At 38.7% G+C, this 20,233-nt stretch overlaps 1 protein-coding gene across 3 annotated transcripts in view; it reads right to left on the reverse strand.

Annotated features, from left to right (window-relative positions):
• Nucleotides 1-20,233, reverse strand: part of CHL1 (cell adhesion molecule L1 like) — a 220,588-nt gene that overhangs the window by 160,026 nt on the left and 40,329 nt on the right. The window contains exon 1 of one of the 3 annotated variants that reach the window (XM_044253140.1): nucleotides 2,139-2,219. The exons of the other annotated variants lie outside the window; for them this stretch is intronic. The gene's annotated coding sequence lies outside the window, so the exon portion shown is untranslated. Of the gene's footprint in view, nucleotides 1-2,138; nucleotides 2,220-20,233 lie in introns of those variants that run through there. 3 annotated transcript variants of the gene reach the window in all.

Genomic DNA, 20,233 nt, shown 5'->3' on the forward strand with positions numbered 1-20,233 from the left:
AGATCCACTGCATTTTTAATTGCATTCATGAATACTGCTTCTCCTTTGTGGGTTCTTCTCTCCATCATGCACACACAGACACACACAGAGGTCTGGAACCCTGTTCCTTTGTTTGACATGTCTTTACTTCTAAGCAGCAGCCCAAAGAAAGCAATGAGGCAAAAGCATTATTGATGAACGGTTGCTGTGTCATTCTAGATAATTCACTGTTCTTTTGGAAATGAGAACATGCAACTCTGGAATTTTGGAAGTTGTGAGTGTGTCAGTAGACAAAGGAAGAAATCTCCTTGATCCACAGACAACTTTTTTTTTTTTTTTTAAGATTTTATTTATTTATTTGACAGCGAGAGATCACACAGGTAGGCAGAGAGGCAGGCAGAGAGAGAGAGGAAGGGAAGCAGGCTCCCTGCTGAGCAGAGAGCCCGATGCGGGGCTCAATTCCAGGACCCTGGGATCATGACCTGAGCTGAAGGCAGAGGCTTTAACCCTCTGAGCCACCCAGGTGCTCCCACAGACACCTGTTTTTAGACATTTGAACAGACTCATGCTTCTCAACACTCACAGTACAAAAGAATCACAGGTGTACGTTGAAATGAGCAACCACCACCACCATCACCGCCGCTGCCGCCACAAAATAGCTATCTGGGCTCCAGCTACAGTTTTGTAAGATTGTCCCAGAGAACCTTAGATCTGAAAAGTGCTACAGGTAATTATTACAGGCAGTCAAAGCTGAGAACTACTATTCTAAGTTGTCGAGAAACACTGTGGAAAAATCATGCAAGAAAATATGGCCTGGGGGGTACCTGGGGGGTTCAGTCATTTAAGTGTCTGCCTTTGGCTCAGGTCATAATCCTGGGGTCCTGGGATCGAGCCCTATGTTGGCCTCCCCAGCTCAGCGGGGAGCCTGCTTCTCTCTCTGCCTGCCAATCCCCCGGCCTGTGCCCTCTCTCTGAGTCTTTCTTTGAGCCAAATACACATATAAAATCTTAAAAAAAAAAAAAAAAGAAAGAGAGAAAGAAAGAAAGAAAGAAAAGGTTTGCAGCACATGTATGGCCCCTTATCTCTGCATCTTCCAGACAGCAGATACCATGTTGCTTCCACCACACTTTGACACTTGCCCAAATAAATGAAAACCCTTAGCCTTTAGACTTCTTCCAGACAGGATACCAAGATAGTGTGTATATATACACACACACACACGCACACACACATACATACACATCCCACCGGTTACCAAACACAAAGATGGTATGGTACTCATCTGTGCTCCTCTATGACCTAGAAGTTACTGAATTTCAAGGGCCACTTGAATGACCCCATATTGTAAATCAATGTGGTATAAACCATGACCACTGAAAATGTTTTCACCACCGTATGAAACTCTAGGAAATCTTCCCTACTGCCTTTGAATCATAACAACCGGAACTATAGTCTTTTCAGTAGATAAAGAAAGAATTTTTTAAACTATACACAATTAACTAAGTCACAACAAGAGTTCAAAACATCCTTTTTCCCAGAAAACAACTGCTTTTTGAGACCATAATTATAGTAGGAAGCCAGTGAGAAGGTTAAGAATGAAAGGGCCTATGAATAGCACTCTGAAAGGAAAAAAAAAAATTCTGGTAGAATTTCAGAGGGCAGAAATGGGCCCCAAAGGGCAGACCCATTGTAGCTAGAGACAGCAGAAGGCAGATGTTGGTGCATGAGCAGAAAGAAGAGCAGAAACAATTAAAAATACAAGTCTAACTTCTTTGCATGTTCTATACAGCCCTGCATGGTGTGGTGCCCACCACCTGCTCAGGCCTCTTTCCTTCCAGCTCCCTGTGTTCCAGCTATAGTTGTCATCCTCAAGACCCTAGAGAAGGCCTAGCCCTTTCTCCACTCAGACTGCAGAGCTCAACTTCTCCCAGCTCTGACAGGTCTCACCCCAGCTGATGTCCTCAGAGACAGGACTCCTCGCGAACTGGGGCAGGGATTGTCATAAGTCACCACAGCAGGCTGGTTTCCCTGAGAAGCAGACCCTGGTCTGTTAATGAGGGATTGGAGATCAAAGACGAGGAACGGATAGGAAGGAAGGTGAACTGGACAAAAGGGAGAAGTACAGCTGTAATACAGAGTCGGGAGGGGTCTCGGCCTACCTTACAGGGAGTTCTGGGGTGGGCATGATCCTTACAGCCGTCCTGAGTTGGGACTCTATCCCTCCACACCAGACCTTAGATGTGGGCTGCCCTGGAAAGGAGACATGACCTTGAACAAGGGAGTACTCTCTTCAGTGGAGGCAACCTGATGGGTTGGGAGGTGACTTGTGAGGAATGACTGCTGGCAGCGTTCCAAGCAGGATGGGGAGCAACTGGTTCTCAAAGACTGATCGGGACAGGACATTACAGAGTCTACCACTGTGACTTTAACTCACGGTCCCTCCGTTTTCTCCTCTGTAAAATGGGGATGATACTAACAACCTTAAAATGTATACAATATCCAGCATGAAGACTGGCTCAATGTAAAGTTCTCAAAAAATGTTAAAATTGCATCGATACTTAATCTATTCAGGAAAGGATATGGATACAATTTTGATCAGAGAGCAGTTTTTTTTTTTTTTCAAGACTATTCCTTCCTTTCTCCCTTCATCCATTCACTCACCTGATAATTACTGAGCGCCTATGAGGTGGTAGGGATTTTCTAAAACCTGAAGAAAAATGTTACAAGTTTTTGTCCAAATCGAGTTTACATTTTAGTAAGGGGAAGAGAGAAAATAAGCATGTAAATAAAAAAGTAATAAGACTGTTGGGAGTATTAAATGTTAACTGAAGGATGAAGAAATGTGTTTCTTAAGATACTGTATTATTGGATTCCATTGGTGGGTCACAAAAATCCAAAACAAACTAACTTCATTAAGCAGAATTTATTGGCCTACAAACAAAAACTAGAGTTAAAGCAGAGGGAGAAATAGACCCACGGACCTCTGGATTCAGGAACCCAAACACCATCAAAGCTATCTTGCTTTACTGTTGTTTCTGTCTTGCTTGTATGCAGCATCATTTGCTGTGATCAGCTGTTACTCCAGCTTAAGTTTACTAAATCTCCAGGGAAAACTCCTCATGACCAAATTTTTTTTATTAATTTATTTATTTTCAGCATAACAGTATTCATTATTTTTTCACCACACACAGTGCTCCATGCAATCCGTGCCCTCTCTAATACCCACCACCTGGTACCCCAACCTCCCACCCCCACCCCCACACTTCAAACCCTTCAGATTGTTTTTCAGAGTCCATAGTGACCAAATTTGCATTACCTGTCCCACCTCTAGAGCTATGGGAACTAGGGGGCTATGGGAACATGCCTGCCTCATAATTTGATATACATACCCCCTTATGACCAGGGCAGTAATGGTAATGTTAGTAATAACTATGGAGCTTTTACCATGTATAAAATTTAATACAGTTAAATAATTTATCTACTAAAAAACAAACTCTAAGTATTATCATCTCGTCTTTACTGATGAAAAAACTAAGGCTTGAGGAGATTAACTTGCAAGAGCACCCATTAATAGTATATATACTGAAGGTCAAATTCAAGCCCTCATAAATCAGATCTCCAACCACACACTCATAACCACTAGATAATTAGGCCATACTAATGGTGGTTACTATATAGTTATATCATAATAACTATAATTATTTCATTACCTTAATTAATCCATGCTAATCGGTCTTCCATCCAACATGAAGGCATGATTAATTGGGCACTCACAAATGAAAAGCATATCCATACAGAGGCTAAGTGGGAATTATTGTAAAAAAAAATAGCAAGGGAAATCAACGTGAAATACTATTTAATGCTACAATCTTTGAAACCAATCAGATAATGATTAACCAATTTAACCAGACCTAATTCATGTCGGGGTTTGCATGCTTCCTTTCAGTTGAGTGGGGTCTAGAGTACATTTAAAAACCTGTCAGGCACTGTGAAGGGTGTACTAGTCCAAAAGTTGGGGGGAAGAAAATGAAATTCCAATTCAATAAATAAGCAATTGACCTTGAGTGGGTCCACATCTCCATTTTCTAACCTGCAGTGTGGGGACAGGAGCACTTAGGCTACCTAGTTAATTCATTTAATACGTATCCCTTAAGGGTAAAGATATAGATAAACACGAAAGCACTTAGACTATTAATCAAGCAAAACAAAGCAGTGAGGTTTTAAAATACCAAACAGAAAAAATACACATCTGTATTCTTTCTTCATCTGTGACACTACGAAAAAGATTAAACATTTAACAAAATATGGTCAATAGTAAACTTTGCAAAGCTGAAACGACTGTAATTTAAGTGGTGTAAAGATGTCCCAATCAAAACAAGTATTTACATATGCAAATAACTAACAAGGTATAAACTAAATCATTTTCCTCTTTCTGGATTTAGAAATTTTATAAAATTTTATTTTGATCAAAATAACTTTAGAAGAATTCTTATGTATTTAATAAGGGAAGTAGAAAACACTTTCTTAGTGGTCTTTCTAGATGTAATGGTTGAAAACTTTGGCTTGAAACCTCATTTTTTATCATTTTATTTTACAGTCCTTAGATTTCAATTCCTAACTCAGCTTGATATTTTTAGTTGGAAAACTAAATTCATTTTAAATAGGACTGTAAAATTGTGACAATTACAAAGGGAATGATTTGAGAAACCAGCCATAATGGGAAATTAAATGTCCCACCGAAACACTTTAAAGGCCTTTTAGCAGAAGAAATGTGTGCTATAATATTTAATCTAAGATAATAGAAACTTCTAAAATGTGGATTAAAGAAATGTAAGTCGAGTTGTGTTTCTCTTCCAAGCCCACTTCCCCAGTACAAATTAAAACCACAATGAGATACCACCTCATACCAGTCACAATGGCTAAAATTAACAAGTCAGAAAACGACAGATGTTGGTGAGGATGCGGAAAAAGGGGAACCCTCTCATACTGTTGGGGGGAATGCAAGCTGGTGCAGCCACTCTGGAAAACAGGGTGGAGGTTCCTCAAGAATTTGAAAACAGAGCTCTACCATATGACCCAGCAATTGCACTACTGGGTATTTTCCCCTGAAGATACGAATGGAGTGATCCGAAGGGGCACCTGGCCGCCATGTTTAGAACAGCAACGTATGCTGTACTAAGAAAGGGAGACTGTATTGCATAGGATGCTTAAGATGCTTTGATGTATTTCTTCCTTCCCCTTCCTTCTCTTGCTTTCTCTGGCCTCTTTGCAGTGAGTGTTGGGTGTATGTAGAGGCACTAATCTTTGATCTGTTGTGCATGAGGCTTCCTTCCACTGTGGAATCATTTATGATAGGCTAAATTAGCCTTTGATCAGAACTCTGATTTACTTCTTGATTCTCAGCTTCATCACTGGGCTCTGAAATGTGTCTGCTCTCGCTGCCCTCCCCAGTTCAGCTGGTGATAGCGGTGATGTATGTCATTGGTTTATTTCTTCTCTGAGGCCTCAAATATTTGCACACATGTGCAGTTCAATAAAAAAATGCTGTTTAGGGGGAGATGCCTATGATTTGTGTCAATGTTATACATGGTATTTTCCCCCAACATGAATGGCCTTAGGGCAAAAATGGCATTTTGTTGAGAAAACACAATTTTCTCTCCTCAATGGATTTCACTGTAAGTCATTTGTTTGGTTGCACTACATAATTTCATGGATATCTTATTTGTGCAGTGTGTCATGTTACTACTTGAATCCTTTTAAATAACAATATAAGATCCAAAGTGTCCATTTATTTAAAAAGACCATGCAAGTTGTCCTGGGTTTCAGTGTCTCTTTCTCTTGAATATGAGAATGGTCATTTTACTTCAGTCTTCCCTCTGCAATGAAATAGTGACTGTTTTCCTACTGATAAAGGACTCTGCCTTCTGAAATTACCGAGAGAGAAACAGTGAATTTAAAAATTAAGAAATGGCTGTAAGACTGAATCCAACCCCATCAAAATCTTAAAAACCAACAGGCTCACAGTTACAACAAAAATCTGCAAAAGGATCACAAACCTGGGCTTACAAACAGAATTTTCCACACACTGTTCATTCTGTGATCATTTGATTTTCAGATGCCATTTCCCTAGTGATTTAAAATCTTCCTAAAGCATTTTAACAGCTTATCTATATATCCTAGCTTCCCTTTGGAGCCCTCACCGACTTTTCCTCCCTTGGAGATCACATTTATTTGTGTACATGATTTGAGTGAAAGCAAATCCAATAAGACTCCAGTTGAAACAAACGTATTTTTGGCACCTCAATACTGAAATTATGTATGCATATTGGAGATGGTCCAAAGAACAGCCAAGAGAATGATGAAGGGAATGGAGTGCTTGGCTAAGGAAGAAATGTAAGGCTTCTAAATGTCCCAGAGTGGGTAAACAACAAAAAAAGGAACATAACAACTCATAAATATTTAAAAGGTGTAAACATCAAATATGGCTAGGGATGATTAATTCTGGACAAGGGCACAGAGTTAGTTCTGATTATATCATTGTAAAGAAAGGGGGGGCCAAAGGAAAAGAAAAGAAAGAGGATATGTTTAGTATCATTTTGAAACATGGAACATTATTTATGCAAAATATTCTAGCATCTAATGGGATCTTATCACTTTTGAATATCCCATTTCAAAAGATGCTGAGAAACTAACACGTAACTATGCCAAAGAAAAGAATATTTTTTTTTCTTTTTTTAAAGATTTTATTTTATTTATTTGACAGAGAGAGATCACAAGCAGGCAAAGAGAGAAAGAGGAGGAAGCAGGCTCCCTGCAGAGCAGAGAGCCCGATGCGGGACTCGATCCCAGGACCCTGAGATCATGACCTGAGCCGAAGGCAGAGGCTTAACCCACTGAGCCACCCAGGCGCCCAAAAGAACATTTTTCTTAAGAAGTTAATTTTACTGTGATCTCTCTGTGTCAAATAAATAAAAAAATCTTAAAAAAAAAAAAATGTTGATGGCATAAAAGAAAAAAAAGAAGTTAATTTTACTTATCTTCCACTTAGGCTTTCTTTTTTTAAAGATATAATTAATTAATTAATTAATTAGAGTGTGAGCAAGGGGAGGAGGAGAGGGACAGAGGATCTCAATCATACTTGGACTTCTGAATTGGGGCTTGATTTCATGACCCTGAGATCATGACCTATGCCGAAATCAAGGGTCAGATACTTAACCGACTGAGTGCCTTGTCACTTAGACTTTCTTGAGAGAGATTTCCATTTTGCAGAATACTCTTTCCATAAAACCTCATGCTTCTACTTCCTAGTGGTCCTAAAGTTGAATTAGCCATATGTCAATGATGAGACCAGGTCCCACTTAGCCAGGTAAGGAAATCAGAGAGAGGAGACTTAAGGGAACATTAAAATGTATCAGAAACCAAGTCTGAGACTAGAAACTCCTAAGAAGATTGTCTACATTATAGAACCTAGAAAAGCAAGCCTGGAATTTAGCATAGAATGTGCCCAAGGCAGCCAGATGCAGAAGAATGAAACTGGGGGCGCCTGGGTGGCTCAGGTCATGATCCCAGGGTCCTGGGATTGAGCCCCGCTTCAGGCTCTCTGCTTAGCAGGGAGCCTGCTTCCCCCCACCCCCGCCTGCCTCTCTGCCTACTTGTGATCTCCGTCTGTCAAATAAATAAATAAAATCCTAAAAAAGAAGAAGAAAAAGAAGAAGATTGTAACTGGACCATTTCCTTAAACCATACACAAAAATAAACTCAAAATGGATGAAAAGACCTAAATGTGAGACAGAAATCCATCAAAATCCTAGAAGAGAATACAAGCAGCAACCTCTTTGACCTCAACCACAGCAACTTCTGGCTAGACACATCTCCAAAGGCAATGGAAACAAAAGCAAAAATGAGCTCCTGGGACTTCATCAAGATAAAAAGCTTTTGCACAGTGAGTAAACAGTCAATAAAAATAAAAGAAAACCGACAGAATGGGAGAAGATAATTTGTAATGTGTTATCAAATAAAGGTTTAGTATCAAAAATCTATAAAGAACTTACCAAACTCAACACTCAAAACCAAATAATCCAGTCAAGAAACTGGCAGAAGACATGAACAGACATTTCTCCAAAGAAGACATACAAATGGCCAACAGACACATGAAAAACTGTTCAACATCAATCAGCATCAGGGAAATACAAATCAAAATCACAATGAAATACCACCTCGCATCGGTCAAAGTAACTAAAAGTAACAAGACAGGAGACTATGAATGTTGGTGAGGATGTGGAGAGAAAGGGAAACCCTTCCTACACTGCTGACAGGAATGCAAGCTGGTACAACTGCTCTGGAAAACAGCATAGAGGTTCCTCATAAAGTTAAAAATAGAGTTACCTTATGACCCAGCAATCGCACTACTGGGTATTTACCCAAAAGATACAAATGTAATGATCCAAAAGAGCACCACCCCCCAATGTTTATAGCAGCAATGTCCACAATAGCCAAACTACAGAAAGAGCCCAAATGTCCACCCACAGATGAATGGGTAAAGCAGTGGTATGTATACATATGTATAAGCACACACAAACACACACACAGGAACATTACTCAGCCTTCAAAAAAAATGAAATCTTACCATTTGCAACGATGTGGCTGGAACTAGAGGGTATTATGCTAATTGAAATAAGTCAGTCAGAGAAAGACAATTACATTATGTAGAATTTAAGAAACAAAACAGAGGATCATAGAGGAAGAGAGGGAAAAATAAAACAAGATGAAATCAGAGAGGGAGACAAACCAAAAGAGACTCAATCATAGGAAACAAACTGAGTGTTCCTGGAGGGGAGAAGGATGGAGGAATGGGGCAACTGGGTTGTGGGCATTAAGTAGGGCATGTGATGTAATGGGCACAGGGTATTATATACAACTGATGAATCACTGAACCCTATCTCTGAAACTAATACATATATGTTAATTAATTGAATGTAAATAAAATAAAATGTAAACAAATAAAAAATTTTTAAAGCAATTAAAAAAAAAAAGATGTCCCAGGACCAATTTATCAGGATAATGTTACCCTCCCTTCGTTCTTCCTCTCCTTTCTTTCTGCCCCCATCTTTATAAAGCATCTAGTATATTCTGGGTTCAATGTTCAGGGCTAACAATGCAAATATGTATTTGAACTGGACACTGCCCTCAAAGACATATTCATAAGACAAATATGTAAACAGTTAATTGCAACTGAGCTGAGGGCATATAAACACAATTAAAACAAGACAGAGGTAGGATCAGCCAAGTGAGTTGCATTTGTGCAGGATAATAGGGTTCTCCAGAGAAACACGACAAACAGGACATACAGACAGATAGATACAAAGAAATTTATTATATAAAGGAGTTGGCTCACATGATATTATGGAAGCTGAGAAATCCCATGATCTGTTGTTTACAAGCTAGAGAACCAGCAAAGCCAGTGGTGCAATTCAATATGATTCCAAAGGCTCAAGAACCAAGACAGGGCAGAAGACAGGCAACCCGGCTCAGAGAACAAATTCACGCTTCTTCCGCCTTTTTGTTCTACTCAGGTCCTCAATGAATTGGATGGTGACTACTCAAATTGGTGAGGGAGATCTTCTTTATTCAGCCTACCAATTCAAAAGGCTAATGTCCTGTGGAAACCAACTCACAGACACACCCAAAAATAATGTTGTACCAGCCGTCTGGGAATCCCTTAGCCCCCGTCAAGCCGACAGATAATTCACCACCATATGCACTGAGAACATTTCAAAAATGAAAGGTTGTTATATCTTGTCCTCTCCAGAGTGTAGGAGCCAAGCCCTGACATAACTAAACATGTGAGTGAGTGGTCTCTGACAGTGGATCTGGATGCCACTGGAAAATAATCAACACCTTTATGGAAATTTCACAGGCCAGCAAGGGGAGGCAGCTATAATCTTCTCTCACATAATAGCACTTTGCTAAGACAAATTAAAACACTACTCTCTCTCTTCGCATGCAGCCTAGTCTCTGATATAATAGAACCCACCGGAGCCCATAAATCAGTGGGAGGAGCAGTGTGTAGAGATAAGCACCATCAACCAGTCTCAGCAGGTGACCCAAGGTGACACACCATATTTAACAAAGCCCATATTTTTTGTGTGACCTTCTGCTACAAAAATACAGTCTCTGTCATTCAACTGCTTAAGCCTTCTGTTAAGATGTATGGATAATATTATCTTTGGATAAATTATATATAGAAACAACTGAAATGCATAGGTGAACTTAATCTGCTTTGCACAAACTCAAACTCATAAAATTTCTAACACTTAAATTGTAGATTGTGCTGTGAAAAATTCAAATAAATCTGGATGTTGAAAAACAACAAAAAGGACAAAATTCATATTCATATATTACAGTCTAATCAGAGCCCTGGAAATCATTTCACTTTTTTTTTTTTTTTTAATTTTTGAGAGGCTCTTTGGAAGGGAGGGGAAGACTCTGAATGAAAAATTTTCAGAAGAAAATTGATGCTTGAATGTGTGTGGAAGGGGAGAGGAGATGTCCAAGGACTATGACTCCATAAACGTTTCCTGGAAAACACAAAAGCTGAATTTCTCAAACACCCCAAAGAAAACTGATGGCAAGAGAACTGATTTTGTAGAACTAAGTAATAATTTGACCAGTCATCAAGAAAAACACAGGAAAACGAATGTATTTCAATAAAATAAGGAGTGAACTGTTAAGAGTAAACAGATGTTTTGCAGGTTGCCATCCATTTTCATGATGTCAAAAGACACAATTATTAATACATCATGACACAACCACAATTAAGATTTCTCATAGTAGTGGTATAACAACTTTTTAAAAAAATTTATGCCCTAGACATTATATTTCATCCTTTAATTTCTGAAAAGACTTATGTAGGTCTCTTGTGAATTAGAAATTTATTTAGGATGAGATCATGTAGTGTTTTTAACACAACAATGTACCCCTCATTACCAATCATCATCAAAAGATCTGATTAATCAGATTTCAAGAAAGGTTTTCTCCAAGAATATGAGTGTATATTGGAAATGTTTTTTAATCATCTAGTAGACCTGCAGATCAAACAGAATTGGAAACCCCGTGCAGGGTAGCCCTCTTGGAGCCAGACCCAAAGGAAGAATCTAAATATAGTGGAAAGACAAAACCACTCCAGTGCATGAGACAAAGAGACCATATTTATTCAAAGCACACACACAGAGAGCTCCCTCATAGACTTATTCTTGGAGTAGCCCTCCATTCATTTGGAAAGCTCCTCCTGGTTACCAGGCAATAAGTATGCTAACACCGACTCAGTGTCAACTTTCATCTGTTTCCACATTATTTTCACCTGTTTCTTCATTACTTCATAGTTACTAAAATCCTAGTTTACAACCAGCATGTAGAAAGATTCTGCATACACCAGATAATATCTTAATTCTTCAGGAGTATGCAGTCTATCAGTAATGATATGTGTTCTCAAGAAAATAAGAATATTATTCTTTCATTCATGTCATTTGGGAAAAAAATTACCTTTTTTTCTTTAATCACTTTGTCTTTAAAAACTCGTAATGATACTAATTATTGACATTTACCAAACAATATTATGGACTAACCACAGTGCTATTAAGTGTTACCAAAATAATCCAACTTAACCTGTATCTATAGGCAATTATAATTATTATTATTTCAGTTTTATGAACTAGAAATGGAGGTTTAAAAGGGCTGAAATAGCTTCCCTATAACCACATCACTGTTTGTCTGGCCTTGGAAAGTGGATTCTTCTCACTCTTCTAAACTCTTTGAAATTAGTTACAATTCAGCCTGGTACTGCACAAAGAATTTGGGGAAAACAAAAAACAAAAAACAAAAAAACTCCAGAGGAGGATTCAGGTCAGATTTCACATTGATCCAAATCCAAGGGACAGTTACTAAAGCTGAAAGCCCTTTGGACCATGAAGGGGTGAGCTCTGTTTGACCGATGAAAATACAGGTTTTCTAACTAAAACTTCAAGCCTCCTAAGAAGCCGACCTTCTCAGATCCCAATGGTGAAATTCATTTTCTATAAAAAATGATGTTTAGGTAAATACAGGATTTAACCTCAAATAAGCCAAGAGGTCAGCTCACGGAAAAATAACTTTTGGTTAAAAATTTTGCCCTTTCAAAAATAAGCCAGCATTTTAATGAACCTTAACAACAACCACCACCATCCTCACATGTTGTATACCTGTCCATACGCTCTGTCCCTCCCTCTGGCTACACTCTTCTATCATGCTTTGCAATACTTAAATGCATTCAAAAATGCATAAAGCAAATAATTAAGAAAAACATCCTTACCGGTAAGTTAAGTTCCCCTTAGTTGCACTAGGGTATGTCTGCAGTATTAAGACAGGGTCATTGTTTGCAGTTTTAGAACACCTAGAGATAGATTTGAAAGTTGTAATTATGGAGATAATTTCCATCAAAAAAAAAAAAAAAAAGACCACTTTTAGGGGCTCCTGGGTAGCTCAGTCAGTTAAGTGGCTGACTCTTGATTTTGACTCAGGTCATGATCTCAGGGTCCTGGGATGGAGCTCTGTATAGGGGTCCATGTTCAGCTGGGATTCCGCTTGAGGATTCTCTCTCTCCCTCTCCTCCCTGCACCCCCCACCACTTGCACACACCCACGCTCTGTCTCTTTCCAAAATAAATAAATTCCTTCAAAACAATTTTTAAAAACACTTTTAAATTCATGTTTACCTTTTCTCAGTTAAAAAAATATTGGTTTAATTTTTCTTTCTCTCCACCCCCCCCAAAATTCCCAAATGCCTGAACAATAACACTGTTCTGGTGCTATAAAAAGACATCCTACAGATTCTTATCTATAAATGAATGAATCAGAGAGAACAGAGATGCAGAAAACAGCCACATAATTACACTTCTCATTGAAAAAGTTATTGACATGTCTTCTCTCACAAATTCAAGTATTTTGCAACAGGCCACAGTATACAGGAATTTCTACTTGGCACTCCTCCATGACCTGTTCTTCATAATAGCCACTTGCTTTTGCCTGAGGCTGTAACCAATGTGTCAACATAGAACAGTAGAGCCTAAAACGACGAGTGCTCTCTCAGGAAGCTCTCTCCAAGACCAGAACTCAATGAATCACACAGTTAACATAAGCCTTCAATTCAAGAGACCAGCTCTCATCCAGGTGTGCTAATTCCAAGGCCCCCATCTCTTTAAAAAATCGACATAAGGAATAAGAGAAGTGTTTCAACCAATACACACAATCCGTTTACTGTTAATTCCTGGATGATTTGAGGATTGGCTCTCAATCCCTAAAAGATTGCTTATAAGCCTTTTTTCAGATGCCGTTCTGTTAAGCATAAGGACAGTCAAAAAAGTCAAAGAACTGGTTTTGCATACCAGTTGTCATAACTTAACGAGCATCATTCAGAAGAGCTAAATTCTATCCAGTAATTCTAACTCATTCTGGTAGAAATTGCTAATTAAAGATAATTATAAAACTACAATATTTTTGGCTCTACAAAAGAGAAGAATGGTTAAAATATCCAAGCAACTCAATTCCCTTTCTTTGCATTATTTGACAGTATCTTTGGCCTTAATCCCAAAGCTGTTGCCAAAAAGTTATAAACAGATTGTAATCCTTCACAGAGAACTTCACACCAATACACTGAAAAACAAATTCTACCCTGGCAAGTGTAAGAATAGTCCCGACTGCTGTCCAACTGACCAAGTGACACACTGCACAGACTGTGCCCTGTCTACTTTGGTTTAGTGACCTCATTGCAAAGCCTTTAGGCCTACTTTTGACACCATTATTATTTGCATTATTGTAATACAGAGATTTGTTTACGGAAGACTAACAATGCATAAAACAACATTTACTATGGCTCCTAGTCAGTGGGTCCATGGCACACATTGCTAGAGTATTACTGCGTTTATTGTGTTCTACAGGCTAACAGAAGAGTTTGACCTTACTAGAGGAGCACAGAAAATCACCATCATTTTGTTGTGCCCAGCATCTTCTATGTGTAACAGCCATCACTCAAAAGAGAAAGGAAGAAACGAATTATTTCCCCATGTTGATAACGAATGGGATCTGCTGACGTCCTGCCTCACTGAATGAGGCTGACTTAAATGATGTGATGTAGAACGTCCTCTATCTATCCCAGGGATAAGGTATGTCACACTTCGGGTATCTGTATAGCCAGGGGGCCATGTTTATAGGTCCAATATTAAATCTCTCTGAGACGTCTCTCCAAAACCCATCCATGTCATACAGCCACTGCAGGGGGGCTTTTCCCAATGGCTCCCACCTTCTTAACACTCTCAGGGACACCCATGACAACAGGGATCAGTGCCCTGCTGAATTAGGCATCCTCTCACTGAGCATTTTCAAGACTGTTGTTTGGCATTAGGCATGAAGACTGTAGCTACTGATCAGACTTATTTGTATGCTCACAGCAACAGCATATGCCTGCTGAGCTCTCATCTGCTTCATTCGACTTGGGTTGAGAAAGCATTCCCATTAATCATGGATATAAATTCTTTGTAACTAATCCCATCACTGTTTTTGTGTGTGTGTGTGTATGTGTGTGTACACGCGCGCAAGCAGGGCACTGGTGAATATAAAGGATTATCTCTTATTATTAGGTCTTGCATTATTTTATGTTACAGATATATGATCTCTAAAATGGGGCACACAGACAATCCTTTAGAATGCAACACTTTTATATATGTGTGTGTGTATATACACATATATATATTAAATTCTAACATATTAAAACCTTTATGTTGACATTAAAATAATTATATATACATCTATGAGTGTACATGCTATTTTAAAATCATTTTATCTCACTTCTAATTCTTGTTTCCTTTTCTGTTATCTTGTAGTAATAATATTTAGCATACTCTGTGTCTGGACAACTGGGATATGCATATATTGGAGGTATAGGCTCAACCAGTTTAAGTGATAAGAGTATGAACACACACACAACCATACAGTAGTCTAAGAAAAAGTCTTTCTCATTTTACTTTTATGGTATTTATCAGGATATATAATTCTTTGAATTTATTTAATCTACAAGACTTCTTCCTTTCTCCCACCATCACTGATAGATAGCAATATCTTATTTTCTATTCTTAGCAAATCGTTGTTTGTTTCTTTTTCCAAAGTCCCTAAGTTTCCTCTACTCAAGAGATTTGAATAAATATACCTACCAAATGCAAAGGGGGGAAAAAATAGAAAAACTGATGGGAAAAATCTGAAGAATTTTGAAGTGTATTAAAGCAAAATAGGTCTTTAGGCCCTTGTTTGTTGGTTGCTTTTTTACTGAGGGAAGAAAAAAGCATGAATGAAAAAAATATATAAATACACAGTGCAGGTATATCAAATTAAACTGCACTCACTTAAGGAAACAAAACTCGGAAAGAAAGAAAAAGCACACTAGAGAGAGAAATGGAACTTCCTCAACAGCAAAAGACATTCAAGGTGGGAAGGTGGGGGCGCCTGGGTGGCTCAGTTGGTTAAGCGACTGCCTTCGGCTCAGGTCATGATCCTGGACTCCCAGGATCAAGTCCCACACCGGGCTCCCCACTCAGTGGTGGTCTTCTTCTCCCTCTGACCCTTCTGCGCCTCTCTCTCACTTTCTCTCTCTCTCAAGTAAATGAATAAAATCTTTTTTAAAAAATTAAAAAAAAAAAAGTGGGAAAGTGGATGGGGTTGGTCTACTCAGTGAATAGCACACTTGTGGCAACAGCTCTGAATCAGGTAAACTCAGGTCCTCAGGCCTTCCTAATACGGACATCTTACTGCTGGGTTGTTTAGTATTTGAAAATAGTGTTTTCCACACAATGTGGCCACTGAAAGCCAAGCAATGACTTCATCAGGGGCTTAGTGAAAGAAGTGGTGATCTCTTCCAGTCCTGGAGGAAAAGTTGGCTACATAAGAATTATTTGGAGATAATATATCACTTTTCTACATGGCACCTTGCTAGCATATTTTTAAGGTGAATTCTCTTTACTTACTGAATTTATAACATGTTATATGTAAATTGCAAAGGCATTCTAGACAAAATTAACTAAGGACCAAACGGTTGTCATAATATTCTTGCTAGTTTTCACTCTGTATTTTACACAATAAATCTTGAGTTCAATGAAAGCACATTTGTACTATTACTGTAACCCCAGGGTCACTGCCTGGCCCCATAATGAAGCTTAATAAATACATTTTGGGTGAATTAATGATTGAATGTATGAAAGCTACACATACCAAAAAAAAAAAAAAAAAAGCACTAACTCACTCAATTTGACAGTCACAGATATGACTGTCACAATACCATTAGGGGAGGGGTCAGCACCCTACCGCCACTGTGCCTTTCAAAAGGGACACTGTAACATACAGAAAAAAGAGACAGAGAAGCTGAAAATAAAGTGAGCGTGTCCTTACTCCCTGTGTGACTTCAGGCTAATGACATAACCTCTTGGACTGTCAATGGTCTTATAAGTAAATAAGGGATAATGGTATCTATCTTGCAGGACAGGTTTGAAAGATAAGGACTAGCTTGTAGAAAAAGGCTTAGTTCAGGGCAGGGATCTAGAAGGGCAGTAACCAGAGAGGCATCACAGATCACTGTAACCACCCAGAAGCAGTCATGGAGGCTGGGAGGAGCACTTGATCAGACATCGCTGAAACTCAGTAGATGGGAGGAAACCACACTGCCCCAAATGGTGACACAGGAGCCTTGATAAATGCTCTATAAGCCACATGTGCGAGCAGTTACAGGTCCTATTCTCGTAAGACAGAAAAGGATTTCTTCAACAGTGTTTTTCAAGCTTGTGAGTTCTTTAAGCCCGGTTGGGGGTGGGGGGGACTCTTTAATTTTTGCCTCCCTAGTACTCAAGCACAGTGGCTGTCATAGTGTCAAATATCTGTTGCTTAATAAATGTACACTGAATGAAAATACCTATTCTGTATGTTTCTGTTGTGCGTGTACAGTGTATGTATGTATTTGGAATCAAGAGTGGCTATTTTTTTCTGTTTTTATTTTACTTTATTGTAAAAATGCACCTAATCTCAACTAATCTTCAAAACACTGGAGATGATTTAGGGATTTTAAACAGACTGAGAGCACCTCAGCTTTCAGTCAATATTTGGGTCAATATTCTTTAAAATAGAGATTGAACACACCTCTCGTTCTCTCAACAACAAGCATGTACCTGGCAGGAGTGAGCTCTTGATTCAAATAGTTGAAGTCCATATGCTCAAAATGTGTACCAAGATGCTCAATTTGATTCTTTTGAATGAATATAGTATCTTTTAGAAAGAAAATGACATACGATGCATATAATATTCCTTAGAATATAAGCTGATAGTACAGTAAAAATGAGCAGACAACAGAAATTCTTCAATATGCTTAACATAAAATGATGCACAATAAAATAAAAACTAAATCAACAGCAAAAGTTGTTTTGGACAATGATTTATAAGCAAATCCTTCTACAAGCAATATGAAAATGCTAAATTTTGTGCCATATATTAACTAACTAGAATTTAAATAAAAACTTGGGGAAAAAATACTGAGTTTGTTCCCATGAATATATTTGAAGGAATACTCTGAAAGAAAATAGACCCTGGTAGTTTTGATCACTATTTCAGCATGTGTTTACTCAAAACAATACTGATCCCCTGCTAAGGGTTATATATGATTTTTCTTCTAACACTAATTGAAAACGTACTTTGTGTTGCACGTTGTACTAAATAATTTTTCTGTTATTCACAAGTGCCCTCGAAGTTAGGTACAACTGACTCTAATTTTATAGAAGATGTACTGAATTCAAATAGATTAGGGAGCCTGTACAAGGTCATGATGAGAGCAAGTGGCACCGTCATGATGGGAACCTGTCCATGTAACTGGAAGCTCATGGCTTTACCTACACTAGCCTGACTTCCTTATTCCACCATTCATGTAATATACCTTGAGTTTGAGAAAAGGACTACATGGTAGTTATTTTTTTTTATGTTTTTAAATAAATAAAAAATATATACTTTTTGAAGTCATACATTTATCTATCATAAGGAGGCGAAAGCATCATGTAGAGAAATTTGCAAAGTATATTCCAGGGCAAGTCAGAAGACCATGTGAATTTTATTGCTAGCTCTATCATTAACACTGCTTATTAATAGCAAGTTTCTTAACCAATTAGGTCTCAGTAGCCTCATTTACAACATGAGAATGCTGACAATTATCTTTTACAGTTTCTTTTTGCCTTAAAAGTTTATGACTGCAGTGAAGGAGTGCCTGGGTGACTCAGTCGGTTAAGCAGCCAACTCTTGATTTTGGTTCAGGTGGTGATCGCAGGGTCCTGGGATGGGGCCCTGTGTTGGGCTCTATGCTCAGCGGGGAGTCTGCTTGCGATTCTCCCTCTGCCCCTCTCCTGCTCATGTGTGCTTGAGCTCTCTCTTTCTCAAATAAATAAATAAATCTTTAAAAAAAAAAAAGAGAGCTTGCAATTACAGGAAAAAAATCGCTTTGAAAATGGAGCTGAAAGGGTAGGGCAAATAAAATATTAGAGAAGGTGGGGTCATCAATGTTTTTACAAGAGAAGACTAAATGATTAGAAATCCAAACGGTGGAAAGATGAATACACAAAACAGATAGATAAAAATGAATAAAATCTTGAAAGATACAGATGAGGTGAATATGACTAAGCTTTCTATGACCCTGGACTTTCATAACTTAAAGGAGGAGAGATTCCCTCAGAAATAAATGGAGAGTAAATCATATACAATAGAATTCTATTACCATGACAGGTCATAAATGTCAAAGAAATACCTAGCTTCCAGAAAGGTTGAGACCTATTTTTGGCAAGTGAACTCAGAGTTTATTAACAGAGTGCAGGGTTGGGGCATCTGGGTGGCTCAGTGGAGTAAGCCTCTGCCTTCAACTCAGGTCATGATCTCAGGGTCCTGGGATGGAGCCTTACATCGGGCTTTCTGCTTAGCAGGGGAGCCTGCTTCCCCTTCTTTCTCTCTCTGCCTGCCTCTCTGCCTACTTGTGATCCCTGTCAAATAAATAAATAAAATCTTAAAAAAAAAAAAAACAGAGAGCAGGGTTTATACCCTACTGTAAGAGTATTTGAGACTCTGCCATTTGAGAACATCATGGAGAACGAATATACCTCTCAAGAACCCTTCCCTTCTCTATGGATGGCTGACCTCTTAGAAGGACCTGGATCTGACCAATGCTATCAATTACACGCCAGAACTTTGGAGTTTTGAGCCAGTCCCAGTGTGCAGCACATAGCCGTGATCAATAAATACTTTTTTGAATGAATGAGCTCAGCCACTTCCTAGCTGTGTCACCTTGGGAAAATTATGCAACTCCTCATTTTCTCTGCAATCAACTGTGGGCAGGATTTATTCCAAGAGGTGAGGATCAATGTGACTAATCCCCTACAGGATCCCCTCCAGGAATCCCTCTGAGAGAGGAAGGTTTCTCATAGGAGTTTATGGCAGTTTGTTATAGCAAAATACTAGTGGTAGAGCAGGTCCTGAGGCCACAGGCCACATCTAAAAGGCAGTGGCTCCTCATGGTACCATCTCTAGTCTTCCAACCATGAGTACCCTTCCAACTCTGGAGAGGCAAGATTCCACCACATTACCTAGTCTAACTACAAAGCTTGGACTAGACCCCCATGACACCAAGAGAGAAGCTGTTGTTTTCCCAAATCGTACAACTTAAAAGCCCCACCTACCAGAGGCCGGAGTCCCTCTTATGTACCTGCTCATCCCCTATTTAACACCTTGCTGTGTGATAGGGAGGAACATTCTCCATTTTCTCTGTTCTGTCAACTGTGCTACATCAAATGAAATTGTGTTTGAAATGGTTTTGAAAGTAGTAAGCAAAAAGGTCAATGTTTTATGTTAAGAATAAATTAAATAGATAATCTTTTAGATCTCAAACAGGATCTAGCTCTGATTTTATATTACTTCCTAATGCAACTGTAGGTTGTCTCTCCAGGAAGTACAAATGTCCATAACAAATCTGCAATTCTCAACACGACTGACTGAGGACCACCTTGCTTCTGTATATGATCCAAAACGTATCGGATGATAATCTCATAGATCAGAAAAGCAAAGCTCTCCTTTTGACTAAAGCCTGATCAAACCAGGTGGTAGCGGACAAGCTAATACCAAGATCAGGCTCATTTAGTAATGATAATAGGTTACATTTA

This window comes from Neovison vison, chromosome 6 (genome assembly GCF_020171115.1).
Source record: "Neovison vison isolate M4711 chromosome 6, ASM_NN_V1, whole genome shotgun sequence".
NCBI lineage: Eukaryota > Metazoa > Chordata > Mammalia > Carnivora > Mustelidae > Neogale > Neogale vison.